This window comes from Gouania willdenowi, chromosome 16, assembly GCF_900634775.1.
Source record: "Gouania willdenowi chromosome 16, fGouWil2.1, whole genome shotgun sequence".
NCBI classification, from domain to species: domain Eukaryota; kingdom Metazoa; phylum Chordata; class Actinopteri; order Blenniiformes; family Gobiesocidae; genus Gouania; species Gouania willdenowi.
In genome coordinates, this window is record NC_041059.1 from 34833583 (window position 1) to 34840889 (window position 7307).

A 7307-nucleotide genomic window follows, 5' to 3' on the forward strand; every position below is an offset into this window, starting at 1 on the left:
AAATAAAAAAAACTGAGAGAATGAGGTTGCAAAAGTGTGCACACCCTCTTATAGCTGGGGACGGGGCTATGTTCAGATTTAACCAATTACATTCAAACTCATTTTAAATTGGAGTCAGCACACACCTGTCACTATTTAAAGTGCCTCTGATTAACCCCAAATAAAGTTTAGCTGTTCTAGTAGGCTTTTCCTGACATTTTTGTCAGTACAAGCCATGGTCCGCAGAGAGCTTCCAAAGCATAAGAGGGATCTCATTGTTCAAAGATATCAGTCAGGTGAAGGGTACAAAATATTTACCAAGGAATTAAATATAACATGGAACACAGTGAAGACAGTCATCATCAAGTGGAGAAAATGTGGCACAACATTGACTTTACAAAGAACAGGACGTCCGTCCAAAAATGATGACAAGACGAGAAGAAAACTGGTCAGGGAGGCTGCCAAGAGGCCGACAGTAACAATGAAGGAATTTCTGACAAGTACTGGTGTGTAGTACATGTGACAACAATCTCCCGTCTTCTTTGTATGTCTGGGCTATGTTGTAGGGTGGCAAAACGGAAGCCTTATCTTACAAAGGAAAACATCCAAGCCCTGTTTGAAAAAACACATTTAAAGTCTCTCAAATGCATGTGGGAAAATGTGTTATGGTCCAATTAAGCCAAAGTTGAACTTTTTGGCCATAATTCCAAAAGGTATATATGGCGCAAAAACAACGCTGCTCATCACCAGAAGAACACCATACCTACAGTGAAGCATGGTGTTGGCAACATCATGCTTTGGGGCTGTTTTTCTTTAGCTGAAACTGGGGCCTTGGTCAGGGTGGAGGGAATTATAAACAGTTCCAAATACCAGGCAGTGTTGGTACAAAAGGTTTCTGGTAGAAAAGTGAAGATGACAATGACTCTAAGCACACAGCCAAATCAACAAAAGAATGGCTTCACCAGAATAAGATTGATGTTTTGGAATGGCCAGGCCAGAATTCAGACCTGAATCCCATTGAACATCTGTGGGTTGATCTGAAGAGGGCTGTGTAAAGGAGATGCCCTTGCAATCTGTCAGATTTGGAGCAGTTTTGTAAAGAAGAGTGGGCAAATATTGCCTCATCAAAATGTACCACACTGATAGACTCTTACCCAAAAAGACTGAGTGCTGTAATAAAAGCCAAAGGTGCTGAAACAAGGTATTAGTTTAAAGGGGACATATCATGGATTTAAATCCTTCCTTTTTAGATATAAATCATACAGTTGTGGTCTATATAAAGCGGAACTGCACCGCTTGGGTCTGAATTCCTCATTATTATAGCTCCCCAGACCCCTTTTCTACCCCTTCTATGATGTGCTTCTGAGAGCAACTCGTTTTGGTGCGGTCTCTTTAAATGCAAATGAGACACTTCATACCCCGCCCCCTCTCCAGGTTCAACTCCACCCTGCTCGGCCATTTTTGTAGTTTGATAGAAGAGATATGGTTATGTAGCGGCGCAGAAAAAGTTCATTCACACGTTATTTACACAATGTCAACAAAAGAAGACTTGTCCATCCTGCTTTACATGTTCCACCCAGAGTCTGACCCGGCGGAGCGAGATGAAAATGAAGATGATGAACCTGCAGAACCCTAACAAGTGAGCTAACACAAGCACCGAGCTAACGCTAGCGCCAAGCTAACGTCACAAAATTAATTTTAATACAGTCTTTTCGGAGACAAAAACGGCAAAATGAAATGACTAATGAAAACTTTAGACTTAAATTAAACCACGTAGGCCATTTCATCAAGGATCTAAAACGAGCACACAGCGCTAACATATGAAGATGGTGCAACTGCTAATGCTAACAAAGCAATTACAGGGACGTCTTATCATCACACTTTTTAGCGTTATTTACAGCTTACCGAAGTGCTCTGTTCGTCGTCTCCAAAGATAGAAGGAATTGAACCCTCAATCAGACAAAGTCTTTCTGTAAATCCTTCTTTATACTGGCGGAGGTTGCTGAAGCAGTCATCCTTGAAGTGCTTCACGCACACAAAAATGACCTTACCCACAGATGTGGGTGCATTTTCGTGAAAAATAAAACTCAACCAGGCACTTTGAAAAGGTTCTGATGCTGGGAGACGGTGTAATGAAGCGTGTGGGTTACTACATCCAACAACCAAACATTTTGACTTATCCTCTCGTAACTTCTGCATCCTGGAGCTTGGACTACAAAATAAAAGCGAGAAATAAAAATGGCGGATTGCTCGAAGTGTTGGGCCTGGAGTTGATGTCCTAATTTGGCAGTTCCACTGCAAATACTGTGACGTTATTGTTCAAAAAAACGTAATAGAGAATCGAAAAATCGAAACAGATTGAAAAATATGACCAAAACAGAATATAAAGATATCAACGGAGCAACTGAAGAGATTAATTTGAACTTTTCTGTGCTTCTAAACAATCTAAATATACATCAAAATGCATTTAAGGGCTAAAAAAGTGGATTTAGCGTGATATGTCCCCTTTAAGGGTGTTTATGCAACCAGGTTATCTTAAGTAGATTTTTTATTTTTCCCCTTTAAAAGTTTCAGTTTGTTTTTCAAATGCATTGTATAGATTATAGGTCACATTAAAGGTGGAAAAAGTTGTGAAATTATTTATCTTGGTGTCATTTTTTTACATCACAAAACCTTGGAATTTGAACGGGGGACTTTTTATATTCACTCTAAATCAAAGACAGTTGTCTGATATTAAAAATAAATGAGGCCAGTGTGCAGTTAGTATAACATCCATGCTTTAATGGGAGGACATGCAAGTACAAGTTTCACACACAGAAGTCCCAGATATAGAGACTGGTCCCTCCTGTGAGGTCTAACCATCATCCTGTCCACAAGTGATACAGTTATGGATAAACATTTCTAGAACGACTACATTTTGATCTAGAGCACCGAGAAAGTTAAACCTCCTCAAAACTCCAGCTCTTTGACAGTTATGCTGATCATGGTACCATGAGCATTCACACTTTAAAGGCTCGGAAGTTATTTCTATCACAAGGCTGTGCTGTTGTGTAATCAACACAGCAAGTAATGTACAAAGTCACCAGCTAGAGGTGTTGTAGAATCATCTAAAAGAGCTGAACATAAGGATTTATCGATTTTTCAAACTAATCCAGATTCATTATATTGATCCAGATCATCCCCCAAATCCAATCACTGGTTCCTTAACCTTTTCATCAAAATGTGTTTTTTAGTTTTTGAGGTAGGCTGTTCACTGACAAACAAACAAACAAAAAATGAAGAAACGTTGACAAAAACATAGTCTTCTTGATATTAGTAATCTGAGGTGATAATCTGCACACAATTCAAACGTACAGATGGATGGCTGCATCAAACGAGTGGTTACGGATGTTAACGTGGTTCTATGATTAAATACCAGCACTCAATCGTATGGGTCACTCTCTCTGAGGGAGAGCTGATTCACAGCATAGTAAGAATTAAGTGTGCTCTGCTGTGTCCATGTTTCAAGTCGGGTCGGGTGGCTGGCCGACATTGCTGCATAGTGGAGAGGGTACAGCGATGTAAGAGGCCCTGGGAAGCTGTGAGTTGGAGCTGTGCTCTAAAGCAGGGGTTCTCAACTGGTCTCAGCCTGGGGCCCATATTTTTTCACGGCCATTTAATCGCGACTCACGTTTTTCAAAAATAGCTGTTGAAAAGACACATTTTCTTTTTAAAACTTAAATCTGTATACGGTATTTTCCTGTGCAACATGAATTTCACAGGATGTTTGTCAAAAGAAAAGTGTCTTTCAAACTAAAAGACAAGTCCAACATGAGAGACTAAGTATTTATTTACTTTTGACCAGCTGTTTGCGACCCACTGAGTACAGGTCCACGACCCACGAGTTGAGAATCTCCCACTCAGTAATTGTAGCTAAAGAATTAGCTGCCGCTATCGCCTCCATCACCTGGTCCGTTCCTTCAGGTGACCGGGCGGCATGTACCACTTTAATTTACGCTCCACGAGCAGCGTATGTAGTTATTAGGAAAAATTTTAAAAAAAATTTACATTTATGACTCGTTGTCGAATCGTCACGCGTTGAATCCCCATTAATCTAATAATCAATTTACTGGCACACTCCTATCACACACACACCTTTATTTGTAGACTTGAGTGCGCTCACAGGGGCAGAGGTGTTAATTTGCTATCCTGTCTCCTGAATTAGCTAAACCTCAGAGAGGGTAACCATGCGGTGGCGTGTTGGCTGAATATGAAATAAAACAGGGACACACTGATAACCAGTGTTGGGTGGTTACTTGTAACGCGTTACCGCCCCAATGTTATTTCTGATAGTAACTAGTACAGTAACTAGGGTTGGGCACCGAGAACCGGTTCCAGAACCGTTACGAAGATGTTTGCATTTTGATTCTTTTTTTTTATTTCTGAATGCCCCCATTAGTTTGTTTCCACGGCTTGCTCTGTTTGTCTACACGGGGTTTTGATAAGATGCGTTCAGAACGCGACTTGTGTGTGTCTCTCTGGCGTGTGCGTGTGTCTCTGGCATGTGTGTGTGTCTCTGGCGTTTGTGTTTCTGGCGTGTGTGTGTGTGTGTCTGGCTACGGTTTCAGTTAGGTCCGGCGGAAGGGAGATAGGAGCGAATCACTGGTAAAAAGCCCAGAAAAACTCAGGTAAACAATCACCAGGAATAAATATTAGCTCCCTGGTAAAGACAGTAGCTCTAACAACTGGTAAAATTATAAACTGGTGATATTACAGCCTGTGAATGCAGTACAGGGAGAAATTTACTCTGCCTCCGGGTCCTAGTGCAGCCGACCGGTGAAGCCTGTTCCGTTTACCGTGTTTACCGAGGTCCGTGTGTGTTTAATAAATGTGTGTGCGTCCGTTTGAAAGTCTGCATGTTTATGCCTCTGTCCATCAACTCTTTTCATTATATCCATGTCTTTTAAGGCTCTTATTAAATAGTGTCAGCTGTAGTCCGGGCCGCCGCCATCTTGGATTATGTCGTCCCCAGCGCGTCATCTCCGCAAGTCGTGAAAGTTAGCCTGATATGTTTAGCATTGCGTAGATGAGAAAAATGCTGTGAATTTGTTTTTCAACATTTATTTTTATAAGCATTTTCAACAGCAGAGTGTGCACCAGGAATACGCACAGCTTACTTTACATTACTGTGCTAAGACTGAAAAATTACTGTTTTAATTTTGGAGCAGCTATTTTGTGCTTTATATTAGGAATGTGCGATATTTTATCGTTTAAGATTTATCGTCAAAAACATTCTCACCGGTAAGAATTTGTCATCCCACGATATAAACGATAAATTCTCATGTCGGAAATTAGCGAGGGCCACGGGCCATTTGTCCCTCAATTTAGCCCCAAAAAAATTGTGTTCCACGGGCCAAAACTGCCCGTTTGTTGTCAACAACTTATTATTCTCTGGAGCGGAACGTTGTTTATGGAAGCTCTGAGGTGCAGCGCCACTGCCCCCCTCACACACACCGTCTGTGTGTGTGAGGTGCTTGTCTCAGCTACCTGAAGCTGCTGTGCTGCGATACATCATGGACCGCTACTTGGTTAAAACCAGATAACAGATTCCTCCGTCAGATCCACCCAAAGTTCCACAAACACAGTGACAGAGATGAACCTGTAGCAACGATTATGAATTGGAAACTCCACGAAAGATAACTATGCTAAGCTAACACACCGACACACAGACTGGGCTAAGAGCTAACGCTAACCACTCCAAATAAGGAATAGACCAAGTAAAAACAACACGTCTTACTGTCATAAAGCCACAGAGAGCCACCGATTTGTTTATGGTCAGATTTAACACTTTACTATGGAAGGATAAAAACTAACATGTCACACGTTGTGTGAAATAAATGTCAGCATGAATAATAATGTCACTATTAATCCGTCCCAATTTGTGAAACACAATATTTTTAAATTTTATTTCACGTGTTCACAGACAAACCTGGTCCCATTAGACTAATGTAACTATCGAGATTATTACACCTAAATATACTGAATGATTAAATCATCAGCTTGATCTGGTTTAATTATAGGAAAGGAGTTATAGTTATCAATCATAACTTTATGTAACTCATTATCAAATAAATGAAACAAGATTCAGCAACAGTAAAAACACTAATTGAGTTATTTTTGCTTTTCATGTGCTTTTTTTTTAGAAAATAATTTTATTTCAAATGAGGAAATAAATTAATTACATACAATAACATTAATAGAGTGACCCACATGTACTAATATATTCCATAAAATATCAGCTCATAAACTCTTTGAGTCAGCAGTTATTGTAGCCTTTTTTTAATGTGTCTAATGTTGATGTATTCACATTTATTTGTGTTTGTAAAGAACATGTTCACACTAAGTTGTGAATTTTTTTTTTTTTTTAATTTTTATTTTTATTTTTTATTTGTCGGGATTTTTATTGTTATCATGATAAATACCAGAAATGATCTCATTAGCCTATCCCTACTTTATATGCACATTTATGGTTGTTTTATGGCAGTTTTTGTAAAGCAGAGTTGGTCAATTTATTCCGAATGTTAATTCAGATTGCTTTCATTTATTCATTTTAAAAGGTTTTTTGTGTTTATGTTGAATATTATTGCTAGTTTTTGTACTAAAGCTGTAAGGGAACATTCTAAGGCTTAACACAACCTTTTTTATGATGCTGAAGCCACTTTAATTTTTGATCTTTGATTTTGTAGAATATTCAGGTTGTTTTGTGTTATTTATTTCACAATTCCTTGTAACATTTTCAGTTTCTGCTGGTCTCAGGTAAATAAACTGATATTGAAAGAATACTTGAATGTACTGGGAAAGTCCTGTGAATGTAAATGATTAGAAACTGTAGGGTTGGATACAATAACATTTCATTTATCAGAGGATTTTATCCAAAACAATGTTAATACAGGGGCACAGTTGATCAACAGTGAATTATTATATTATTACAGCACTGATATGAAGCTATACGAACACAAATGACCCAAAAAAAAATACATTCTTAAATTTTAACTCAAAAGTTACATTTTTCAGTAACACATTACTTTTTGATGTAAGTAATCAAAATAGTAACTGAGTTGTTACTTTGTGAATGAAGTAACGAGTAACGGTAACTCGTTACTTTTTTTCAGTTACTAGCACAACACTGCTGATAACAAACTAGATGGCACACCTATCAAACTAAAATCTAAAAGGAAAGAAAGAGTGATTTACAGCTGTTTTTCACCTCTGACTGTGGTTTCTACAGCTTTCGGGTGAGGTTTCTGTACAGATTGCAACTGTGGTTTCCTGCATTCATTCCATAGCAG